The following is a 12458-nucleotide window of genomic DNA, read 5'->3' as shown; positions in this document are numbered from 1 at the left end:
CCTGTCGTGTTCCTTTCTCAATCTTGAACTCTTCTGTAACTACGTTGTTCACAATTAACTTAGCTTTTTGTTCTCAAAAGTGGAATTTGTAAAACCACGGAATAAAAATATATGCACTATCTTAGAGTTGCCGAAAGAAGACTTGATAATGCAAAAAAAACAAAAAACCTTAAACTCAATTGTTTTGATTTCTGCCAATAGGTTTAAAAACACAAGTGGCAACTTGAGGAGCACCTCACTCACTGATCTGGTGAAATCTTTTAAATAACTAGGTTTATGCTTTTAAATCTGAATAAGCACTTTGTAAATACAATACATTGGTTATTAATTCAGTCAACTCTCTATCAAGGTTCTATTGGAGTAAAGGGTGTATACAGATTCCCCCAGCCCTCAAAACTTTTGAAATCAAAGTCACCCCACAAATCTCTTATGGTGCACAAAAATGGGGATCTCCTCAAAAGCGGAATTTGTAAAACCAAGGAATAAAAATATATGCACTATCTTAGAGCTGTCCAAAGCTTCTCCTTTTGGAAGTGGTCAGCTGTGCCAACTTGAATAATATAGGGGTGAGGGGCTGGTTAGCCATGCCCCACCCAATCAGTCACATGATGTGGTGCACGCATACCATGTGAATAGCAATGCCCATCAACTTTGGGAGAGCCCAGCTCCCTCAGACATTTTACTGGAGGTGGTGAAGACCCCTTGCCCCCTAGGAGTTGGCTCCTAGGGAAGCTGGTGTTTGCACAGTGGTCAGAGTGCATATCCTTTCCCTTAGGTATTTTATATGGGGGTGGAGGTTTCAATGAGATGCTGACTTTTAACAATGGGGAGCCTCCAGCTAGGGATAAGGAAATGCTACACATTATTGTTCCCTCCTTCCGAGAAGCAAAGCTACAGGGAACCAGGCAGAGGGCCTTCTCGGTAGTGGCGCCCGCCCTGTGGAACGCCCTTCCAGCAGATGTCAAAGCGATAAACAACTACCTGACATTCAGAAGACATCTTAAGGCAGCCCTGTTCAGGGAAGTTTTTAACGTGTGATATTTTATTGTATTTTTGGTTTTTATGGAAGCCGCCCAGAGTGGCTGGGGAGGCCCAGCCAGATGGGCAGGGTATAAATAAATTATTATTATTATTATTATTATTATTATTATTATTATTATTATTATTATTATTGATGAGTATGAGTGTGCTAGCTAGTGAGGTGGCACCTTGCCATATGAAATTTCATATTTTAAAGCATTATTTCTGTGCTCATCACACTTCTGCCTGTCTTGTCAAATGTGCTCCTTGGTAAGGCTGGCCCAAGACATGTTGGCAGCTGAGGCAAACCACAAAATAGTACCTCCCTATTCCAGGGGGGGAAAGGGTTAAGTGAAGATCAACATCAGGAACAATGTGAGGGGTGATGAATAAAGATCTCCACAGGAAACATTTCTGCCATTTCGATCCTATTTAATCTGTGGCCCGATAGCAGCAGGAATCCAATATGGGTACGACTTTCAGCTATCCTCATATCTTAGGAACCTGTCTGTACTGACCTATCGGCATTTATTTACCAAAGCCAGACTAAATGTATTTCCTTCGGAAGTGCTAAATGGTAGACTGAGAGGCATCACTTATCAGAATAGGCTTTATGTTCTCAGAACATCGACTGCATGAAGCATATCTTACTGCATTATGGGCAGTACGAGCAAGCAAGGGACCAAATGATCAAACCCCTACTAGCAAATCTGCCAGAAAAATCTGAAGCCTCCCATATTAAATATCTTTTGGATGACAGGTTTGATGATATTACACTGGCCATGGGAAAGTTTCTTTGGGAAGTCAAAAGAAACAATGATCATCAAGCTCGAGACAAAACAAAATGAGCACCTCAGTTTCTCTCTCTCTTTTGTGGTTGGCTGTCTTAACTGTATTTTCTTCTGAAATTGTTCTATAGGTCTTTGGACCTCAATAAAGATTATATATATATATATATATATATATATATATATATATATATATATATATCTCCCCACAGGAAACAAGGACTGGAGGAGACTAGCAGCACCTCCTAATGGCCAAGGATAAGCATCAAGGACTCTCCATCAGTTTTATGTAAGTTTATTTACAAGAAAAACACATCCAGAGCATGGCATGCCACAGACAAAGCACAGCCTCTCTCTTCTCCTTCTCTCTCGCTCAGCCGGCGAAGTCTGAAGCCTGCCTCCCCCAGTTCCTCTCTGGGCATACTGCCAAACCTTCGCGCTGAAATGTCAGGAATGCCAGCCATCTTTAATGGCTGTCTGCCTGGCCCCCTACTTTTGATCCTTCGTTCCATAGTTGCAGAGAGAAGCGTGTACCATGTTCTCTAATGAGGAGGGGGCGCATCCTGGCCAGTTCATCCAGTAAGTCCCCATTAAGCCTGGCTCGATACAACATCACAAGGGGCTTATCGCCCCACTCCAGCTGTTGTCACCACATATTGAACTCCAACCAAAATTGCATCACTATTCTACTCCCCTGCCTCAAATTAAGCAATTGCCTGGAAGTGACAGCCAGCCTCTGGGGGTCTTGGAACATTGTATCCATGAATGCCAAAATCCCACAAACATTGTATCCATGAGTGCCAAAATCCCGTCTTTCTTCTCCTTCCCTTCTGTTGCTCTTAAAGCTTCTCCAGTCTCCCCATTCAGGGACTGAATTGCTGGCCTGTCTCTTCCCCAGAGTGATGCGGGTGGTGCTGTGGTCTAAACCACTGAGCCTCATGGCTTCCTAATCACGGGGTGAGCTCCTATTGCTCTGTCCCAGCTCCTGCCAACCTAGCAGTTCAAAAGCACACCCGTGCAAGTAGATAAATAGGTACCACTGTGGTGGGAAGGTAAACGGTGTTTCCATGCACTCTGGTTTCCGTCACGGTGTCCCGTTGCACCAGAAGTGGTTAAGTCATGCTGGCCACATGACAAGGAAAGCTGTCTGTGGAGTAACGCTGGCTCCCTTGGCCTGAAAGCGAGATGAGCACCACAACCCCATAGTTGCCTTTGACTGGACATAACTGTCCAGGGGGCATTTACCTTTTTTACCTTTCTTCCCCAGAAGACACAGCCTCAGACTCTGGCTTAGCTGATGGTTGCCTGGCTTCCAACTCTTCCTCTCTTCCTCATGAGAACAAAAAGATTATTCCCTGGGGAAAAGGGGGTGGGCTGTCCTCTCTAAACTCAGACAGCTCGCATCTACTGAGTTATCCCTTTGCTAGCTCAGCTCAATTTCTGAGGCTGACTGTCCTGCTGTGCTCTGGGGGGCCATGTTCCTGACGACCCCTATCAATCCAGCCACCTAAGATGGTCACCACATCTTGCTTCATGGGTGGGACCATCCTGCATCTTGATATGCCAAACTACACATTCAACCCCGTCACTATGTAACCAGCATCACAAATACCAAATGGGGGAAAGCATTTACAGCTCTGTGACTCCAGTGTCTGAAGTCCATCGTTGTTGAAGGATGCTATCACCAGATGCCCTAGGTATAAAAGGTTTGCCTACATGGAGATAGAGGTGTCGGAATTCAAGCCTTAGTCAGAGGAATTGGCCACTCTCCAGGTGCCCGGCTTGGATTCCTTGTTGATCTCCCCCGTCAGCGACTCCCGGCAAGACAAGGCGAGATAACTATCGGCGATTCTCCTCAAACGTGAGAAGAACACACCATCCCTCCTCCCCTGCCATTCCCAGGGAGGGGAGAGAGATAGTTAGAAATATATTTACATGCCTTTATTTCTGTCTTTCCAGCAGTACAGAGAAAACGTGTCTCCACTCTCTCAACATCAACAGCAGAGCGAGAAAAACTCCTCCCATGTACTTCCAGTACAGAGTCATGTGACACTCTGAGCTAACATCCGGTGCTCAGTGCACTGAATAGACTGTCCCTATGTTCCCACGGTACAGTCCCAAAACATCAACATCCTGTTTGGCTTTCCAGCCATTTGGAGAACTCAGCAGCATTGCTCCTTTTTCGTAACATCCTCCCCCAAAAGAATCAATGCGTGTTGCGGTAAGCAAAGCATGATCCAGAGAAGAAAACAAACAGTTGTTATACACATAACACTCCCCTGTTGTTACAGTTCCACCCTTGGAACTCCTCGCCACTGGTTTCCCCAGTGTACCTCTCTGGTTGTCTGGCTTCCAAGGAATGAGTGCATCTGCATTACCTTGGCTAGCAACTCTCTGTTGTGTCTTTGTCTCTGACTTAGACACAGCTCCAACCTGTCCTCGGTTGTGTACAACAGCAACACATGCAACAGCTAAGTTAGCAAACTCTTTTGAGTACCTTTTGGGTGGTTCACCCTTTGTTACTCTCTCAGACCTGCGTATGAGGTGCTGATCCTCTCTGCTCACTGGTTCAGTCTCAGGACTCTTAGGAGAACCAGTTCCAATAGTAAACAGTGGTTCATCCTTCACCTGTGAAGGTCTATCCATTGTGTGAGATTTCCTCTCAATGACTGTGACAACTGAGCTCTTTGAGCTATCACTGTCGCTCTCAGTACCACTGTAATCTGTAAAATCATCATCATCATCTGAATTGTCCTCTGTGGGAAATGTGTGTACTATCACTCTCTCCTGTTCAGGAGCACTCTCTAGAAATTTTGTGAGAATCACCTGACCAGATTCAGACAAAATTACTCTGTAGAGACCCTTTTCATATCCCACAAAAATGCCTCTGGCATTCTTTACTCCACCTGGAGCTTCTGTCCTCACATGAGACCCAAAAACCTTGAAATGGGCAACAGAAGGTTTTCTATGGAACAGTTTCTCAAAAGGAGAACTTCCCAACTCTTTTGAAACCTTTCTCAACCACGTATAACAAAACGACATTAGTGACTCCGCCCAGAACTCATGTGGCAGATGTGAACTAAGCAATTGCGCATTCATCCCCTTTTGCAATTCTTTGTTCACCCGTACACAGACACCCCTGTTCCACGCTTCCGCTGAAACAGCAACCTTGTGTCTTATCCCTTTCTTCTGCAGGAACTCTTGAAAATCCTGTAAAAGAAAAAATTGCTTCTCATCTGTTAAAAAACAATCAATGTTAGCACCATGCATATTTTTAACCTTGTCACAAAACTCCTGAAACCTTTCCAAGACTTCCTGTGGCCTCTGTAACACATAAATCCAGACAAAGTTAGAGAAATGATCCACACACACAAGATAATATCTTGCATTGCCTCTAGATGGTTCTAGAGGACCACATCAGCATACACCCGCTGAAACGCTCTGTCGACCCTGGCCATCTTCTCGGCGCTCGTTTTGGTCACACCTGTGAGAGAAATCAAGTTAGACTCAGAATTACATTCCATGTAATCACTTTGCTCATAAGTCAACAAATACAGTCCATCTTTCTCTCTGGCAGAAAGATACAACTCTCCATCTTTGAAGATCTTGCAGCTCTCAGCATCATAGGACAGTTTCAGTCCTTTCTTTGCAATCTGCGAAACACTCAGCAGATCGAACTTCAATTCAGGAACCAAGTAAACATTGTGTATAGTCAAGTTCAGACTTTCAAGATACACAGTTCCAAACTCGGTCGCTTCCAGCTCCTGACCGTTGGCTAGTTTCACAGCCAAGCTTTGCTCCTTAAACATTGAAAAGAGTCCTCTGTGCGGGGACATATGAACAGAACAGCCCGTATCGATTATAAACGAGTTTCCAACATCTGGCGTGGTTCCTTTTGCCATCAGGGCCTTTGCAGGTTTCACCGAAGACTTGGTATGACCTTTGCCTGCTGCCTCAGGCTTTGCTGAGCGGCCCTTAGCTCCTTTTGGCTGGCGTGGCTTCTTGCAGTTCCGCTGAAGATGCCCAGCCTGTCCACAATTGAAACATCGGACAACGTTCAAAGCTACAGCATTCTCTCCAGTAGCAACATCAGTGGGGGAATTAGAACTCCGTTCCTCCCTCCGCCTGTCCTTCACTTCCAGAGCAGCAAGGCGGTCGTGTTCATTCAAAACAACGGCACACACCCTCTCCGCGGTCAAATCTTGAGCCGGAAGGGAACCAAGCTGACTGGCAACGGTTTTGTAAGTCCGATTTAGGCTGTTTATCATCATGAAGCAGAACACTTCCTCCTGTAGACGGAAATTGTGTTCCACCATCTGTTGGCGCAGATATTTCATTTCCGTCAGGTGCGCTTGAACATCTCCATCAGGCGCAAGCCTCAGATTGGTCAGCTTCTCAAAATACAGCAACGCTGAAGAACCAGCATCCCCCTGATGTGTTCTTCGCAGCGTCTGCCAAATCTCTCGCGCATACTGTAAATTCTGAATATGCACCAATTGGCTATCTGAGACACACAGAATAACAGCCGTCCTGGCCTTTAGATTCTGTGATTCCCAACCTCGCGTTGTCGCTGCAGGGATGGGATTTTCAATTACATCAAAGATCCTCTGATTCTGCAGCAGGGCCTTCATCTTTACAGACCAAGATGAATAATTGTCATTTGTCAGTGGAGGCGGGTAAGGTAAGCCTCCCCCCCTTCTTGGCATCCATTTTGAATCCAAGTCTCAGCTCTCACTCTCGAGCCAGTAAAATCCAAAAGTCTCTTTTGGGCTGTTTACTGCCTTCTCTGGCAGGTTGACTGCAAGCTGTTTCAAAGTCCTTGCTAAGACAGTCAAAACAATTCAACTTCCCAGGCTCTCCGACTGAGCCAGTCGTTGCCTAGCAACTGTGCATTCCTTTCTTCAGACAGGAAGTCTTATCAACCACAAATATTCCTGGTATGCAAGCCTTTGCTCTCAGAGCTGTTTTTCCAAACGCAGCTCCTGTGAACCAGAGAATGAATCAATCTGCGTTCACACTTTCAGCCCGAAATTCAGCATACCTTTTTGGGGCTCCAATGCTTGGAAAACACCCCCTCTCGGTGTCCAGCCGTCTGTTCAGCTTCTGGCTGCAATGCAGACGTTATCTTCTTTCCTTGGTGCAGAGGATGGCACACGATCCATCAACCTCTCACCTCTCATGCTGATTCCCATGGATCAGATAACCACCGGCGTCTGCTACCAGTTGTCAGAATTCAAGCCTTAGTCAGAGGAATTGGCCACTCTCCAGGTGCCCGGCTTGGATTCCTTGTTGATCTCCCCCATCAGCGACTCCCGGCAAGACAAGGCGAGATAACTATCGGCGATTCTCCTCAAACGTGAGAAGAACACACCGTCCCTCCTCCCCTGCCATTCCCAGGGAGGGGAGAGAGATAGACAGAAATATATTTACATGCCTTTATTTCTGTCTTTCCAGCAGTACAAAGAAAACGTGTCTGCACTCTCTCAACATCAACAGCAAAGCGAGAAAAACTCCTCCCATGTACTTCCAGTACAGAGTCATGTGACACTCTGAGCTAACATCCGGTGCTCAGTGCACTGAATAGACTGTCCCTATGTTCCCACGGTACAGTCCCAAAACATCAACATCCTGTTTGGCTTTCCAGCCATCTGGAGAACTCAGCAGCATTGCTCCTTTTTCGTAACAAGAGGTTCCTAAATATCTACCCACTACTTGCTGGTTTGTCCCATCTATGAGGACTTAGTATAGTTAAAGCTATGGTTTTCCCAATAGTGATGTATGGAAGTGAGAGCTGGACCGTAAAGAAGGCTGATCAACAAAGAATTGATGCTTCTGAATTATGGTGCTGGAGGAGACTTTTGAGAGTCCCATGGACTGCAAGAAGTTCAAACCTATCCATTCTTAAGGAAATCAGCCCTGAGTTCTCACTGGAAGGACAAATCGTGAAGCTGAGACTCCAGTACTTTGGCCACCTCATGAGAAGGGAAGATTCCCTGGAAAAGACCCTGATGTTGGGAAAGATTGAGGGCACAAGGAGAAGGGACGACAGAGGACGAGGTGGTTGGACAGTGTTCTTGAAGCTAGCAGCATGAATTTGACCAAACTGCAGGAGGCAGTGAAAGACAGGAGTGCCTGGCGTGCTCTGGTCCATGGGGTCATGAAGAGTCGGACACGACTCAACGACTAAACAACAACAACAACAATGAGGACTTAAGAGAAGTTTTGTTCAAATATTTAAATCTCCCAACTGAGAGATGGATTCGATATATGATTAACTTTTTATTAAGGGACAAGTGCCCATACACCTCTGAAAAAGTGGTCTGTTCTGCTTTTACAGTGACGATTATAAGGAGAAAAAATTATTCTGCGTTTATCCTGTTTCATGTATTTTATATTTTGTAATTGCTTCAGCTAAACCAATAAATAATAATTGCATTTGTATCTGAAACAGAACTAAGAACCAAAATTTTATTTTCCATAACCATTTATTTTGTTTTGTAATGATCATAATAAAACTTATTCGTTAATGATACACTAGAGGGTTCTTTGTAGTTAGAATCTACAACCCGCACATTTTTGACCCATTTTTCTCTGCCCCTTGCTTCCCTTTATCCCCACCAAAAGCAAAAAAGAAAGATCCACAGATCCTGAGCCCTGGACTTCACCACTAGGCCTCCAGTTCCCCCTCATTGCCACGAATTTTGCAATACACAAGGAGGAGGTCTACACTGTCCTATTTACCCTTCATGTTCAGGCTGGTGTGAGATTCCTGAAGCATTATAACATCTTTTTTGGGTAATAAAAAGGGCAAATCCCCCAGATCCAAGTCTTCTTCTGTGGATGGCACAAAAATCTGTTGTTCCACAGCCTTGGAATGTGAAATCGTGGAGATGAATGGGGGCTAGAAGAAAAGGAAAGAAATGTTGACATTAGTCCTTTACTCAGGTATTAGGAGATTGTGCTTGTGAGGCTAAATGACAATTTTAGTTATGTTTAAAATGTGTATATTTAAGAAATCTGAAAAATATAATTCATCGGAACATGAATAAACAAAATTTTCAACATGAAGTTCGGATAAAAAGAAACTCATATGTAATTCAGAATTGCCATCATACCCAAAGGAGTCCCAAGATTATTAATAAACAGTTTATCTATCAGGCTTCAGGAAATCAGAAAAGAAGGGGGCAGCTCCCACCATTCCTCCTCAGTCCAGCCTCTGACATTATATTTATAAAATATAATGAAAGTAGAGAATCTGAAAACAGGCCTAATTAACTAGATTAAGCAGATTAAATTCTTGTGTGCAGCTGAGTTGCAATAAAATGGGAGGAACTCTATCCCTGCTATCTCCTGGGCATGTTAAAAGTCACATGCTGTGGCCACACAGCAAGATTTGAAAACAACACTCCCTCCCTGGTGTGGGAACCTTGAGTGTTTTAACCTGGCATGAGACAACAGTGTGATGCAGCGACACACAAACAAAAAGCTGGAGATGTACTTCATTGTCTCTCAGGATGGTTGGATGCCCACTGAGGCTTCCTCATTGCCCCACTGTGATCTAAGCATCCATAGAATCCTGATTTTATTTTATAAGTTTCCAAGAGCGGAAATTCTGTTGCACAGAATTAGTTAGCCAGATACTGCTCATTGTCACAGAATTTAAGAAAACTTATTATATGCCTTTTACATAATAAATATGCTTTTTGAATAATTTTTATTAACCGACCAATCACATCAAATCAAACCAAATTACATAAATTCCAAATTACACAGCTGAATTTTAAATTTTTGTTGGGGGTACCCATATTTCAAGTTCCGAAGGGGATCCAATCAACTTCTTGCTTCTTGCTGCTGTTTTAATGTCCACAAATCTGACCATATGATGTTCACAGTACTATCCAGTCCTTTCTTATTGTTTTTCCACATCTCTTGTTGTTATTTTCATATATTTTTCCTTTCTCTTTGTGACCTCTGATAGTCTCCACAAGCTGGTTAAAACAGTTTGTAATCCTGCGTGGATATTTTTTTTATCCAGTAGCCATATCCAGACATTTTCCATATAACATCACTTCCATAAATCAAAACAGTCTTAGCGTCATTAATCTTCACAAATCTGCCTCCTTTCTCAAACCTCTGAGGAGATTCACCAGGAATGCAGTCTGAAAACAAATCCGTTCCTCCTCCCGGCTATAAATCCTTTGGCAAGATGGCGACTCTGAATTAATTGCTGCTCCATTCCAAAAGCTCTTATTCCTTCTCGAGCTCCATAAAGCATACTTTTGGTTAAAGTTTATTTCCACACAGACCTTAATCATCCTGCTTGGGTCAGTTAAACCGATGGTTCTAATGAGGAGGGGTTCTTGGTTAATCACATAGAAGAAGAGTAAAAAAGGTTCCCCCCCCCCATTCAGTCCCGTTGCCGACATACCCAGCCTTTGATGTATCTTCATCGTAAAATATTCCTGTTGCTCCAACCCGTCGTCTTCTTTCGCAGAGGTCCCTTCAATTAGCAGTCTTCACTCCCCTTCTACACTTGAAAAATGTGCATTTGCTTCTTTTGTAATTAATTATTCCAAATTGCTGCAGCTAGTGCGCTATCAGAGACAGTGTCCAGGAGAGCCAAAGTCCACACAGGGGCATTCTGCCTAGTGCCCTCACCCCCTTCTTTCGAATTTGGGGGTGATTTATGGGCACAGCAGGCAAGGGGAGTGTTCCCCATTCCCTTGGGGCAACAAGGGAGGCTGCCTACTCCCATAACCGCCTTTTAATTACCCCGTGTGGGTCGGAGAGATGGTATTGTCGGCCATCTTCCAATGCGCCTCTAGTGGCCCCCCCCAATATGCTTTTTGAGCAAGGGGGACACATTTTGTCCTCGACTGCAACCCAATGGTGGACAGATCCAGATGCAACTGGGGTGAAGCAATGAATGCACTTTTTACTTTTGTTCAGAAGGGTGTTTTTAATGATGATGATGATGATGATGATGATGATGATGATAATTTTTATTTATTTATACCCCGCCCTCCCCAGCCAAGGGGAATACTCCTTCTGGACAAGCAAGTGGCATTATGAGAGTTAAAGGACACAGTCCAGGCAGGCTAAGGAAGGGTGCAGAATGTGGCCAGTGAGAGAAGTGGACCCTCTCACATTTCTAGTAATATGCAAGGAAAAGGGAAGGGAGGGGGAGAATAGGAGAACAGGAATGAGTCTGCATGATCCATCCAACGACTAGGCCCTTTCCCCCTGCCTAAGTAGCAATGTTACCTCTAAAAAGAGATCCTTTAAAAACAACACACTGGGTCTCATCCTCAAGGCAGTTGATGGTCTTCTTACTTTTACACTGTGTGGCTCCTTTGGAGAAGCAGGTTGGGCACTTCAGGCCATTTTCAGCCAGCACGTTGCGATCAGGAACTGCCAAAATCAAAAGTATAGGGAGCATGTTAATGGTTTTACAGTGGTACCTCGGGTTTCATACGCTTCAAGTTACAGACTCTGGTAACCCAGAAACATTACCTCGGGTTAAGAACTTTGCTTCAGGATAAGAACAGAAATCGTGCTCCGGCAGCACGGCGGCTGCTGGAGGCCCCATTAGCTAAAGTAGTGCTTCAGGTTAAGAACAGTTTCAGGTTAAGAACAGAACTCCGGAACGAATTAAGTACTTAACCCGAGGTACCACTGGATCTGTTTTTGTACCTGTATGTTATATTATTGCAAATCACCCAAGGGCTTTACAGTTTTGGTGGGGCACCTGCAAGTATTATTGGATGAAAAGATTGTCTAGACCCAGTCTGGGTTTAGGATTGACATTGGGACAGATTCAGGAGAGGCCTGGTTGGAAAGGGAACCCATCCCTTCTCAGGCAGAGATGTAGCTGCCCAGTAGGTCCCTCTTCTTCACAGTTTCTCCTCATGCCTGCTTCTTCATCCTGCTTGCCTCCCCACCCCTTGAGAGGCCGAATAGTGCTGACCTGCTCAACCCATATAGCCATCTGGGGCGGTCTCACCCCTTTTGAATGAGGCCCAGGTCCTCTGAGTACTGCTGATTGAGTAAGTATCCAGTCCTTGGCCAAATCCAATGCAAAGCCTTAACATGTTGTGGATTTTAAAATTATACAGAAACTTACGGCTGAGAGTTGCATTGTTACACAGTTCAGTGTTGCAGCAGAACTGCTTCATCTCAAAGAATTTACCATCCCCTGCAGTGAAGCTGTAACTGCCTGAGAAACAATCATCGGATGATCTGCATTGATTCAAAAGTTGCACTCGATGTCCCCCTATGAAAAAGAAATTGAAAGAAATATCTAGATCTGGGGAAAATATTCAGGACTATTGCTCCTAAGGCACATTCATTGTAATGGTTCCAATTTTCTTTGATTCCTGAATCAGGACCTTTTCAAACTAACAATATGGAAAGTATTATTAAATTTGGCAATCTAAAGTGAGGTGCTGTTTGTTTGTTTGTTTCTTTGTTTGTTTAAATGCGTGTGCACTGCTATAACATAAGAGGAAAAAATATCAAAATGTTTTTCATACAGTTCATACATACCGAATTTTTCACTCCATAGGGCGCACCGGACCATAGGGTGCACCTAGTTTTATTCCCCTCCCCTCAGCCCCAAAGAGCAAAGAAACCAAGACAGCCAGTGGGATC

General features: G+C 44.3%; 1 long non-coding RNA gene across 1 annotated transcript; it reads right to left on the bottom strand.

Moving 5' to 3' along the window:
- Positions 1 to 8076: 8076 nt before the first annotated feature.
- On the bottom strand, positions 8077 to 11280 carry LOC310769265. Its single transcript, XR_014551588.1, has 2 exons — positions 11073 to 11280; positions 8077 to 8709 (listed from the first exon to the last, which is right to left on the bottom strand). It is a non-coding gene; the product is annotated as an uncharacterized lncRNA (long non-coding RNA).
- Between the last annotated feature and the right edge of the window lie 1178 nt (positions 11281 to 12458).

The sequence above is a fragment of the Podarcis filfolensis genome (genome assembly GCF_964270895.1).
Source record: "Podarcis filfolensis genome assembly, chromosome: 8".
In the NCBI taxonomy this organism is placed as follows: domain Eukaryota; kingdom Metazoa; phylum Chordata; class Lepidosauria; order Squamata; family Lacertidae; genus Podarcis; species Podarcis filfolensis.
This window is presented reverse-complemented; position numbering and strand designations above follow the sequence as displayed.